Genomic DNA, 12485 nt, shown 5'->3' with positions numbered 1-12485 from the left:
GGCTACTTAGAAACACCCAGTGAACAGGACTTGGCCAATGGGCCTCAGTTTGCCGACCCCTGGTCTGTGCAAATACACCCATAAAGGAACTTAGCAACTGGCATTTTGTTCATGGACTAATAGTGGTAACAACAGCTGCCATTCTGAACACTTTATGCCAAATACTATGAAAACGGTTTACATACTTATTATCATTTAGTCTTCATATAATCATGCAAGTTATGCCCTCCACACTTTATAGATGATGAAAACAGGGCTCCGGGTGGATCATCTGCCAGAGATCACACAAGTAAGGCTAGGAGATTCCCCATCTGTCTACAGAGATTATGCTCTGAACTAGTACACGTGAATGCCCCAGGCTAGCTCTCCACCATACACATGTCTGGGTCTCAAGTCCCCTCACTCTACCTATCCATCCTCCTACATCTTCCTGCTGTTTGGCTATTTTGACTCTGGCTTTCACCTGTGTTCCCCACCTTAAGATTTATCTTCTCCATGACCTGGCAATTATTCAGACTGGACACCAGGAAATCTGTCTGTTCAACTCTATATAAATCCATAGGTTTGGGTCAAGGAAGCTTAAGCAAGGATGAGGTGCCTTTTCTGGGGTAGATGGGAGCTGCTGGAGCCAAAAGGTGAGTTTCACCTAAAGCCCTTACAAAATGCTGAGTGTCAAAGCCAGAAAAACCCAGACCAATGTGAAGTCAAAGGTGGGAAGATCTAGGAGGGAGGGGCACCAAAGGTCAGGTCATGAGTGGAACTGGAAGGGAAGGGAAGAAAACTCAAGTCCAGGTTAAGTCCAAAATGGATAGATGGGAAAGATATACCATGTTATTGGATTAGGAGAATCAATATTGTCAAAATGACTGTACTATCCAAGGCAATCTACAGATTGCCATCCTTATCAAATTACCAATGGCATTTTTCACAGAACTAGAACAAAAAAAACCCTCAAAATTTGTATTGTGACACAAAAGACCCTGAATAGCCAAAGCAATCTTGGGAAAGAAAAATGGAGCTGGAGAAATCAAGCTCCCTGACTTCAAACTATACTACAAAGCTACAGTAATCAAAACAGTATGGTAGGGCTTCCCTGGTGGCACAGTGGTTGAGAGTCCACCTGCCGATGCAGGGGACATGGGTTCATGCCCTGGTCTGGGAAGATCCCACGTGCCGCGGAGCGGCTGGGCCCGTGAGCCATGGCCGCTGGGCCTGCGCGTCCGGAGCCTGTACTCCACAACGGGAGAGACCACAACAGTGAGAGGCCTGCGTACCAGAAAAACAAACAAACAAACAAAAAAAACAGTATGGTATTGGCACAAAAACGGAAATATAGATCAATGGAACAGGACAGAAGCCCAGAAATAAACCCATGCACTTATGGTCAATTAATCTATGACAAAGAAGGCAAGACTATACAGTGGAGAAAAGACAGTCTCTTCAATAAGTGGTGCTGGGAAAACTAGACAGCTACATGTAAAAAAATGAAATTAGAACATTCTTTAACACCATACACAAAAAGAAACTCAAACTGGATTAAAGACCTAAACGTAAGACCAGATACTATAAAACAGAGGAAAACATAGGCAGAACACTCTTTGACATAAGTTGCAGCAAGATCTTTTTTGATCCGTCTCCTAGAGTAATGGAAATAAAAGCAAAGATAAACAAATGGGACCTAATTAAACTCAAAAGCTTCTGCACGACAAAGGAAACCATAAACAAAATGAAAAGACAGTCCACAGAATGGGAGAAAATATTTGCAAATGATGCAACTGACAGGGATTAATCTCCAAAATTTACAAACAGCTCATGTGGCTCAATATCAAAAAAACAAACAACCCAATCAAAAAATAGGCAGAAGACCTAAATAGACATTTCTCCAAAGAAGACATGCATATGGCCAAGAGGCACATGACAAGATGCTCAACATCACTAATTTTTTAAAAAATTTATTTATTTTGTTTATTTATTTTTGGCTGTGTTGGGTCTTCATTGCTGCGCACAGGCTTTCTCTAGTTGTGGTGTGTGGGCTTCTCATTGTGGTGGCTTCTCTTGCTGTGGAGCATGGGCTCTAGGCATGCAGGCTTCAGCAGTTGCAGCACACAGGCTCAGTAGCTGTGGTGCACGGGCTTAGTTGCTCCACGGCATGTGGGATCTTCCCGGACCAGGGCTCAAACCCATGTCCCCTACATTGGCAGGTGGATTCTTAACCACTGCGCCACCAGGGAAGCCCAGCAACACTAATTATTAATCAAAACTACAATGAGATATCACCAATCAGAATGGCCATCATCAAAAAGTCTACAAACAATAAATGCTGGAGTGGATACGGAGAAAAGTGAACCCTCCTACACTGTTGGTGGGAATGTAAATTGGTGCAGCCACTATGGAGAACAGTATGGAGGTTCCTTAAGAAACTAAAATAAAGCTACCATATGATCCAGCAAACCCACTCCTGGGCATATACCCTGAGAAAAACATGGTTCGAAAGGATACATGCACCCCAATTTTCCCTACAGCACTATTTACAATAGCCAAGACATGGAAGCAACTGAAATGTCCATCAACAGATGAATGGATAAAGAAGATGTGGTACATATATACAATGGAATATTACTCAACCATTAAAAAGAATGAAATAATGCCATTTGCAGCAACATGGATGGACCTGGAGATTATCATACTAGGTGAAGTAAGTCAGACAGAGAAAGACAAATATCATATGATATCATTTATACAGTATGTGGAATCTAAAAAAAATGATACAAATTAACTTATTTACAAAACAGAAACTCACAGACTTAGGGAATGAACTCATGGTTACCATGGGGGAAGGGTAGAGGAGGAGGGATAGATTGGGAATTTGGGATTGACATGTACACACTGCTATATTTAAAATAGATAACCAACAAGGTCTTACTGTATAGCACAAGGAACTCTGCTCAATATTCTGTAATAAACTAAATGGGAAAAGAATTTGAGAAAGAATAGATACAACCATATGTATAACTGAATCACTTCGCTGTACACCTAAAACTAACACATTTTAAGTCAACTATACTCTAATATAAAAATTTTTTAAAAACCCAAAATGCAAGGATGGATGGATGGAGCAGAGAGCTCCAAGGCCATCCTTCAACTGTGGTCAGCTTTGAGGGACATTGGGCAGGCAGGCCTGACTTGAAGGTGCATGGTCAGAGCAGACAGGCTCATCTTGGGACTCCCCTACTGGGAGCAGCAGTGTTCCTGGGTACCACTCTGCATCTTCAGCTCCACTGTTATTGATCCAGGCCCTAGAGGAATGTTTCCCAGATGGGTCCAGATGAAACTAGCCATGTACTATAGAAAATTGGGGCTCAGTCCTACTAAGGCTGATATCTAAGGGGCATTTTTAGCTGTGCTGACACTGGTGGGACACTGTGGTTCCAGAGAAGTCAGTTCATTTTGAGGCCAGTCCCTAGACAGCAGAGTCCAGTCCTGTGGGAAGAGCGACAGAGAGGTCATGGAAGGAGTCCAGTCCCTCAGAGAAAGTGCCGTCGGTCAGGAAATCAGTGCCGAAGGCCAGTTCTCTTAAGTACCCAGCAATCACGCCAGAAGATGAGGAGGGACAGTGTCCTCTGGGGCCACCAAGAGGAGCACCATGTTCCAGGAGGTACCAACTCAAAGAGGTGAGACTCCAGTGGGCTCCCAGGCTTGGAAGGCTGTGAGGACCTCAGGGTAGGACAGGCTGTCTTAAATAATACCCCTAAGTCACAAACCTAAAGGTTAGTATAAGCTTGATAAATTTAACTGTAACCCTTAAGCACTTCCGTTCATCAGAAGAACCATGAAGAAGTGACAAGACAGGCCACAAACTGGAAGAAGATATTTGCAACATATACAACCAACAAAGGGATGATATGCAGAATATATAAAGAACTCCTACAAATCAATTCTATTTAAAAAGAAAGGGCAAAACGCATGAATTAGCAAAAACTAAGAAGACTGACAACATCAAAGGATGTGGAACATTCCACTCTGGCAGAGTGTAGATTAGTTTAACCACTTGGGAAACCTATTTAATATCATATAGTAAAGTTGAAACTATAAATACCCTATCACCTAGGAATTCCACTCTTACCCTAAGCTAGGGTTTCTCAACCTCAGCACAATTGACATCTTGGACCACATCATTCTTTGTTATAAGGGGCTGTCCTGTGCGTTGCAGGATATTTAGCAGTATCCCTGGCCTCTGCCCACTAGATGCCAGAAGCAATGCTCCACACCACAGTCATAGAAACCAAAAATGTCTGGAACATTTGCTGAATGCTCCTGACATTGCTAAAACATCAGCCCTGGCTGAGACCCACGGCCCTAATCTCCTGTGCACTAACAGAGTTCTACAAAAATGTTCATAGCAGCACTGTACAAAATAACAAAAAGCATAAGCGCACGCACGCACGCGCGCACGCGTGCACGCACGCACACACACACACACACACACAAAGACTGGAAATGACGTGCATATCCAACAAAAGAATGGACAACTAAATTGTGGTAAATAAGTGCAATGAGATACTACACAGTTCTAAAATGAATAAAGTTCTCTCAACAATAAATGACCCTCATGAATGTTGGGGAAACAAAGTTGTAGGAGAATATGTTCAGTGTGAATGTTTCTATAAAGTTTAAAACGTGCAGAATTAAATAGCATACTAGCTAGGGTGACCTACGTAGGTAGTGTGGTAGACTGTACTCCCACAAGATGGCTGCAACAGCATCTCTGTTCCCACCTGTTCTTCCAGAACCTGGCCACTTGGCCATCAAGAGGTAGAGGCAGTGATCCCTCCCCCTGAACCTGGTGGGGCTTTGTGTCTGCTTCAACTCACAGACGCTACGTGGCTTCTGAGGCTAGGTCACCAAAGGCCATACAGCTTCCGTCTGGTTCTCTCTCTTGGGGTGTTCAACCTGCTGTGAGGAAGCCCAGGCCACGCGGACAGGTCATAGGAGGAAGAACCAAGGGCCAGGCCTCAGGCCAGCTCCAACAGCCAGCTGGTACGTGAGTCATCTTAGAAATACGTAGAAGCCCCCAGCTGACCCGCCCCAGATGATGCTGAGTGAGGCTGAGGTGAGGATCCTGCCCACATTGCAGATACGGGAGGGAAGAAAGGTTGTTACTCTTTCATACCACTAAGTTTTGTGGTGGTTTTTTAAACAGCAATAGATTTCTAAAATGGACGGTAAGAAACTATAATGAAGAGCAAATGAATGATAACATAAAATTTAGGATCATGGTTACTGATGGGGAGAGGGTTGTGGACTGTGATGGATTAGGGGCCGTGGGGAGCACAAGTGGCTGAGTCTACTCTGATAGATGGTGAAACCACAGACCTTCCTACTCTTAGGCATCTGCTGTGCTGAAGGTGAGCAGTTCTTCCCAGCATTAAAGAGCTGAAGAACAGCTCGAGCCCCAGAGGGGAAGGTGTCCTGATTATATAGCATGGGCACAGCCAGAGGAAGGGCCAGAGGAAGTCTGTGCGTGGAATGTTCTCCCTAGGCAGTGCTCATCTGGTTGTTTAATCAACACTTACAGTTATCTGTTGACATTTTGGAAACAAAACCAAATGCCCTTGAAAGGACAAAGTGAGCTTTGTGCCTCTGAGCCATTAGGAATATTCAGATCTGGTCCTGAACTGTGGTGTGACCACTGGACACATCTTCCAGAGAGAAGGTCTTTGTGTGCAGACTTGGCTCTGGGTGAGGTTGTGATGTTGGAAAACTTGGACATTGGTGCTCCCTGTATGAGCTTCCCTTATCCCTCCTGAGAATTCCATGTTATGGGGATCCAGCATTTATCGAGCAGCGCAGACAGCAAACTCGAGGTCTCAAGGAGAATTGTGCTCAATTGTGGGGATTCCCACAAGGGCCAGCCAGGGGGGACTGGGGCTGGAACTGAGCAGCAGGACTCTTCTGGGAACTGGGGCAGATCACTCAGGTCTGTTCTTCTAATGAGCAGAGCCGCAAATGCCCTTCAAACAAGAAACAGTGCTCTGCTGGCTTCCCCCAAAGAGTGATCAGATTTAAAAAGAAAGACCCTCCCCCAAAAGGAGCTCTCTATAGAAAGTGCTTTGAAAACTCAAAAAAAAAAAGTATTGCTATTATTTGTTACTTTTCTATGGTAGAACCTGTGTCTATGTTTCTAAAGCAGAAAGCCTCAGAATCAAATGCTTGTGAGGCATAAAGTGTAATGGGTGAAGGGTAACAGGGAGTGGTGAGGACTGCGGCAAATGGGCCGAGGACAGGCCTTCATTAAGGAGGCCACCACTACTCAGCTCCAGCCCACTGCTGAGAAGAGGAGAGCCTGGCCTCGATGTATCCAACCTTCTGATGGTGAGGAAAAGCCAGAAATTCAGATACTTCCATAATTTTTTCACATAAGGAATCACAATTTTAAAATAATGTGCCAGCTAAACCCTCTATACATATGAGTAGTATTAGATGTGCCAAAAGGGATATAACTGCCTTGCAGGGTTGTGAAGAGGTAAAATGAGATAGCATAGAAATAACTGTAATTAAGTAGTGAATATGCATCAGAAAACCCTGTATACATAATAAAAACAATAGGTCAGAGTCTACTGACAAACTGTATTTTCCAAAGACGACGGCAATAATATCTCCTATCCCACCTGCTATTTTTATTATGTAACCTTGACACTCCTTTCATCAAGTGGTGGGGGCTACTTTCCCTCCCCTTGAACATGAGAAGGACTCTATGATTTCCTGAAGCCACAGTACGGTGGAAGTGACACTATGTGGCTTCTGAAGATAGGTCACAAAAACACCATGCAATCCCGCCTTGCTCTCTGGGGTGCTCACTTCTGTAGCCCAGCCTCCATGCTATGAGGGAGCTCAAGCAGCCTGTGGAGAGATCCATGCTGAGAGGAACAAGCTCACACACCCAGCTGGGCTCCCTGCCAGAGCCAGCTCCAACTTGCCAGCAATGTAAGTGAACCATCTCCAAGTAGGTCCCCCAGCTCCCATCTGAGCAGCCCCAGCTGAGACCATGTTGAGCAGACAAGGTCTGCTCAGGCCTGCCTGAATTGCAGATTCATAAGTAAAACAAACTGATACTATTCTTTTAAGTCACTAAGCTTTGGGTGGTTTTTTTTTTTAATAAATTTATTTGTTTATTGGCTGTGTTGGGTCTGTTGGTGCGTGCGGGCTTTCTCTAGTTGCAGCGAGCGGGGCCTACGTTTTGTTGCAGTGCACGGGCTTCTCAATGCAGTGCCTTCTCTTTGTTGCAGAGCACGGGCTCTAGAGCACAGGCTCAGTAGTTGTGGCGCACGGGCTTAGGTGCTCCATAGCATGTGGGATCTTCCAGGACCAGGGCTTGAACCCGTGTCCCCTGCATTGGCAGGTGGATTCTTAACCGCTGCACCACCAGGGAAGTCCCCCTTTTTAAAAAAAATAAATTTTGGGTGGTTTTTTATATAGCAGTAGATAACTGGAACAGGGCCAAAAATTAAAATTTGAAGCCAGAGACATTCCTAGAAGGGTGAAGAAAGAGACCCAAGGCCAACTCAGGAACTCCTGAAGCACAGGAATGCAATTTTTAGGTCAAAAGGAAAAGGTGTTTTTCTTCCTGATTTCCCAGGCTGAGACAGGACTCACTGAGACAAATAATGGAGGGGAATGGACCATCTGAGCTTTAATTCAGTGCCAGGCTGAGGAGGGAGTTATAACCCTTCCACATCTGGGTGTGTAATCAGTCCACATCCTTTTCAAGTTTGAAGACTGAGCATTTTTATTTACCATCTAAGCCAGTACTCCTCAAACTGGCTTAGATGGTAAGTACCGCACACACTACTCCCCACAACCAACTTTCATAGACGGGGGTCTGGGAAGCTGCATTTTCAACTTCAAAGATGATTCTTTTGTACCAATTTAGAAACCTATAGTCCACTCACCTCCCATGTAACCCTTTCAGACACATTCTTGGAGTTTATTTCTTGGCAAAGTGCTCATGGTTTAACATTTAAGCAGCCCATGGCTTTGTCAGGGGAAGAAGCAGGTGTTTCAGGCAGTGGCCCTTCATCCTCAGGGACTGGATATAGTGGGCTTGGCATTCCACTTGAAGAGGTGGAGGGAAGGGGGCATCCTACACAGGTGGTGGGTGAAAACTTAAAATGAAATAAAATCAGAGATGGCTGTGTAGCAGAGCTTCTTCTGCTGGCAGAGACCTTTACAATTCCTCCCACAAACCCTCCTATAACCCCACTCTTAATCCACAGCAAGTCTCTTTCTCAGTCCTGACCGCCGCCTAGGACCCCACCTAGAAGTGCCTACCCTCCAGTAGCAGAAAGAATTTAGGCTGCCAGAACTTAACTAAAAGTTGGAGAGTATGTGATTTTAGTAAAAAAAAAAAAAAAGATAACTGAACATGTTGTTAAAATATTTTCTCTTGAAGCAAATGAAGACATGGAATCTAACATGTGAAGGCCTGTTATGTGCAGGGTGCTTTCTAGTCACTACAGGGGAAAGCAGATGGGCCCTTTGCATCAGACAAAAGCTGGAAGATGTTATATGCAAGTGGTAAGAATATGTTTGTAATATTATCCTATTTTTATAAAAAGTGTCCATGTAGCTCTCTGCTGGTGTATTTATCAGATAATCTGGAAAAGGAAGCACCCAACTGATCATTGTCGTTGTAACTTGGGGTGAAGTGGAAGTAAAGGCAGTATGAGATTACAATGAAATTTCCCTTTCTAAAATAAGTGTCTGTAAAAAGTTTCTTTTTACTTTTTTACTTTTGGTAATGGCAACGTATTAAGAAAATGTAATAAGAAATACTAAGAAATGTAATGAGAAAAAAAACCCATAAGGATTATTTAGAAATACATGTAATATTTTACTTTGGAAACTATCATTATGAAAGTATAATTTGCATATAAAAATGCACCTATTTTAAGCATATGCTTTGGTTTGGTGAGTTTTGATAAAAATATATACCCTCCAAACACCACCTCAGTCAGGATATAGAACACTTAAATCACCCAAAAAAGATTTCCTGTCCCCTCACCCCTGTCCCAGGCAACCATTAATCTCTTTCTACCATTATAGATTATTTTTGCCTATTCTAGATTTCATATAAATTAGAAGAATAATACATTATTTTCTCTTTTGTATCTAGCTTCTTTCATTCAGCATGTTTCAGATTCATTCATGTTGTGATGGTACCAACAGTTTGTTCCCTTTCATTTACGAATGGTATTCTATTGTATATAACAATTTGCTTATCCATTCAGCAGTTGGTGGGCATCTGAGTTGTTTCCAGTTTGGGGCCATCTTACATAGAATAAAGTCATTATGAACACTTGTGTACAAGTCTTTGTGTGAGAATATGTTTTCATTTCTTCTGGATAAAGACCTAGGATTGGAATTGCTGCATTCTAAGGTAAATGTATGTTTAATTTTATTTGAAAAAAAATAGGTGCCTCCATTTTGATGCAGTAATTATTCTCACAATTTATTCTAAATAAATAATCATGGATGTACGTAAAGATTTAGCTACCTGGATCTTCAACACAACACTGTTTACACATTTGCTACAATTTAAGGTACAGCCCTGCTGTGGAGTACCACACAGCTATTGAAATGGCTATTTCAGGCTTCTAGTTCAGGTTAAGGACTTAGCATATGTATTTATCTTCTGAGACTCCACCATTAAAATGACAATAAAGGGATCAAAATGGCATAAACCGACAGTAAAGACGAAAGCAGGAAAGGGGCCATCAGCAGATAGGAGTTTCAACAAATTCCTTGGAAACAGAAAGAGCTGGGTGAATACTGATAAATACAGCAGGTGGATGGGCTGCAGGCAATGAGGGCTCAAGTCTGTCCAGACACTGAGAGATGCCTCAGCCTGGTAATGAAAAGGATCCCAGAAAGCAGGAAGGGAAAATGGGCTGAAAACCACTGAAGTTCTCTATATGCAGCAGATAATACCTCTGTTTGCCCAAATTAGACATTAGGTGTCAGTCACTTTCTCTAGGTCAAACATTAGAGGGCCCCTTCCTGAAGAAATTGTACAGACCACCTGGGGAAAATTAAGTGAGCCAATATGGAGTGAGGAAGTCCAGAGTGGAGCCTTCGGCACTCCCGCCTTTAGGAACCCTTAACAAGAACAAAAAAACTAGCTTCCTGCCAACTTTCCCTGGAAAGGAGCCTGAGAGGCTCTGCCCATGCTCTTCAAACTTCCCATCAGCCTCCTACTGCCTCAACCTCAATCTTTAGTAGAAATGAAAAACCAAGAGTAAACAGATACAGAGGAAACTTGGCGATAGGAAAAAGTACAAACAACAACAACCACCAACAAGCAAACGTGATTCTAGAGGAAACAGAGACAATTCATGGAGCAGGAGAGGATAAAATAAACAAATAAAAGAAAAACTTTCAAAAACCTCAGAGACAAATGGGAAAATACATCACTGGTAAAACAAGAAAAGGGTGCTATGAGAAAAAAACAGAGAACAAGAAATAGTTCTTTGAAATTAAAAATATACTTGCCAAAATAATAATAATAATAATAGTAATAATAATAATGTTAGATGATGAAGTTGAAGAAATCTCCCAAGTATAGATTTTAAGATTTTAAAACAAAAAATGCATGACAGACAATACAAAAGACATAAAGGGATGATCTAGAGGTTTGGGATCTAAATAACAGGAATCCCCAAAAGAGAAAATGTTAAAACAGAAGGAAGGAAGTTATAAAAGAAAGATGGTAAATAATTCTCCAGAATGAAGAAGGGCATGTGTCTTTGAACATTAGGGCCCATGGAGGCCCAGCACAACGAGTGAGAAAAGATCCACACCTGGACATGATCACCAAAAACTCTCAATACAAGAATAAAGAGGGCTTCCCTGGTGGTACAGTGGTTGAGAGTCCGCCTGCCGATGCAGGGGACACGGGTTCGTGCCCCGGTCCGGGAAGATCCCACATGCCGCGGAGCGGCTGGGCCCGTGAGCCATGGCCGCTGAGCCTGCGCGTCCGGAGCCTGTGCTCCGCAGCGGGAGAGGCCACAACAGTGACAGGCCCGTGCACCAAAAAAACAAAAAACAAAAACAAGAATAAAGAGCCGATACTACAAGATTCCGGAGAGAAAAAGCCAGATTCTACTTTGAGAGATATGATGTTTGACCTGGAATTTTATACACAGCCAATTTATTAATCAAGTGAAAAAGCAGAATTAAGGCATTTGCAGTAGGAAATTACTGTAAATTTCACCTCTGTATAGTTTATCCTCGGGAGTAACCCAAGGACATATTCTAGCAAAATGAGAGTGTAAACTAAGAAAGAGGAAGATATCAGGGTCTTGAAAAGAATGACTCTGATCACTGAAAGCAGCGAAGGGAAACTGCAATAATGGCAACTGTGCTGCAGACCCAGAGAAAACAAGGGCAGGAAGACAGGGAACTGCAGGGAGAGGCTTCTTGTTTTGTTTTGTTTTGTTTTTAGGGAGGAGGTAAAAAGGAGAGAAATAGAATCAATAGAAAAATAGCATGATCGAAAGCTCGGAAAACATGATATGAGGCTAAGATAAAGGAAATGGGTGGAATGTAAAAAAAAGAAAATAAATTTGTTCCAGAAACATTCTCTGTTGAGTAGGGACATTGGTCCCATAAAGAAATGTGGTCCTAGTTCACTACTTTGATCTGCTGTGAACTATGTTTACATCGGAAAAATAAAATAAACACTATTTTCTGGCCTTCTACTCTTAGAATCAACCTCAGACAAACATAAACAAGAACAAAGTTGTCAGAACAAAATGTAAAGTATGGAACAGGCTGACAGAGGTGGGGAGGTGGAGGAAGGAAAGGAGGGAGTGCTGTCCTTACCTTATGAAGTGAAGAGTAAAGAGATGCTATCTATAGTTGATGGAGCGGGAAATGGGGTCTTAATTGTGTTCTTTGAAGTTGAAGAGGGGACCTGAGGTTAAGCTCTGAAAATAGTCATCTAACTATATTTAGAAGAGTCGGTCGAGGAGATTGGAGCAGGATAGCAATGAACTGATGCCTCATCTATTACAGAAGGAAATAATAGAAAGCACTGAATTTGCTAAATAAATAAATAGCTTCTTCTTTAGAAATAGGGAGGTAACTCCCAAATGAATTCTAAGTAGAAACGCTTGGACTTCCCTGGTGGCGCAGTGGTTAAGAATCCACCTGCCAATGCCAGGGACATGGGCTCGAGCCCTGGTCCGGGAAGATCCCACATGCTATGGAGCAACTAAGCCCATGTGCCACAACTACTGAGCCTGCACTCTAGATCCCGCGAGCCACAACTACTGAGCCTGCGAGCCGCAACTACTGAGCCCACGGACTGCAACTACTGCAGCCCACGCGCCTAGAGCCTGTGCTCCGCAACAAGGGAAACCACCGTAATGAGTAGCTCCCGCTCGCCGCAACTAGAGAAAGCCCACACACAGCAAGGAAGCCCCAAC

Source organism: Lagenorhynchus albirostris, chromosome 2 (genome assembly GCF_949774975.1).
Source record: "Lagenorhynchus albirostris chromosome 2, mLagAlb1.1, whole genome shotgun sequence".
NCBI lineage: Eukaryota > Metazoa > Chordata > Mammalia > Artiodactyla > Delphinidae > Lagenorhynchus > Lagenorhynchus albirostris.
Note: the sequence above shows the minus strand (reverse complement) of the source record.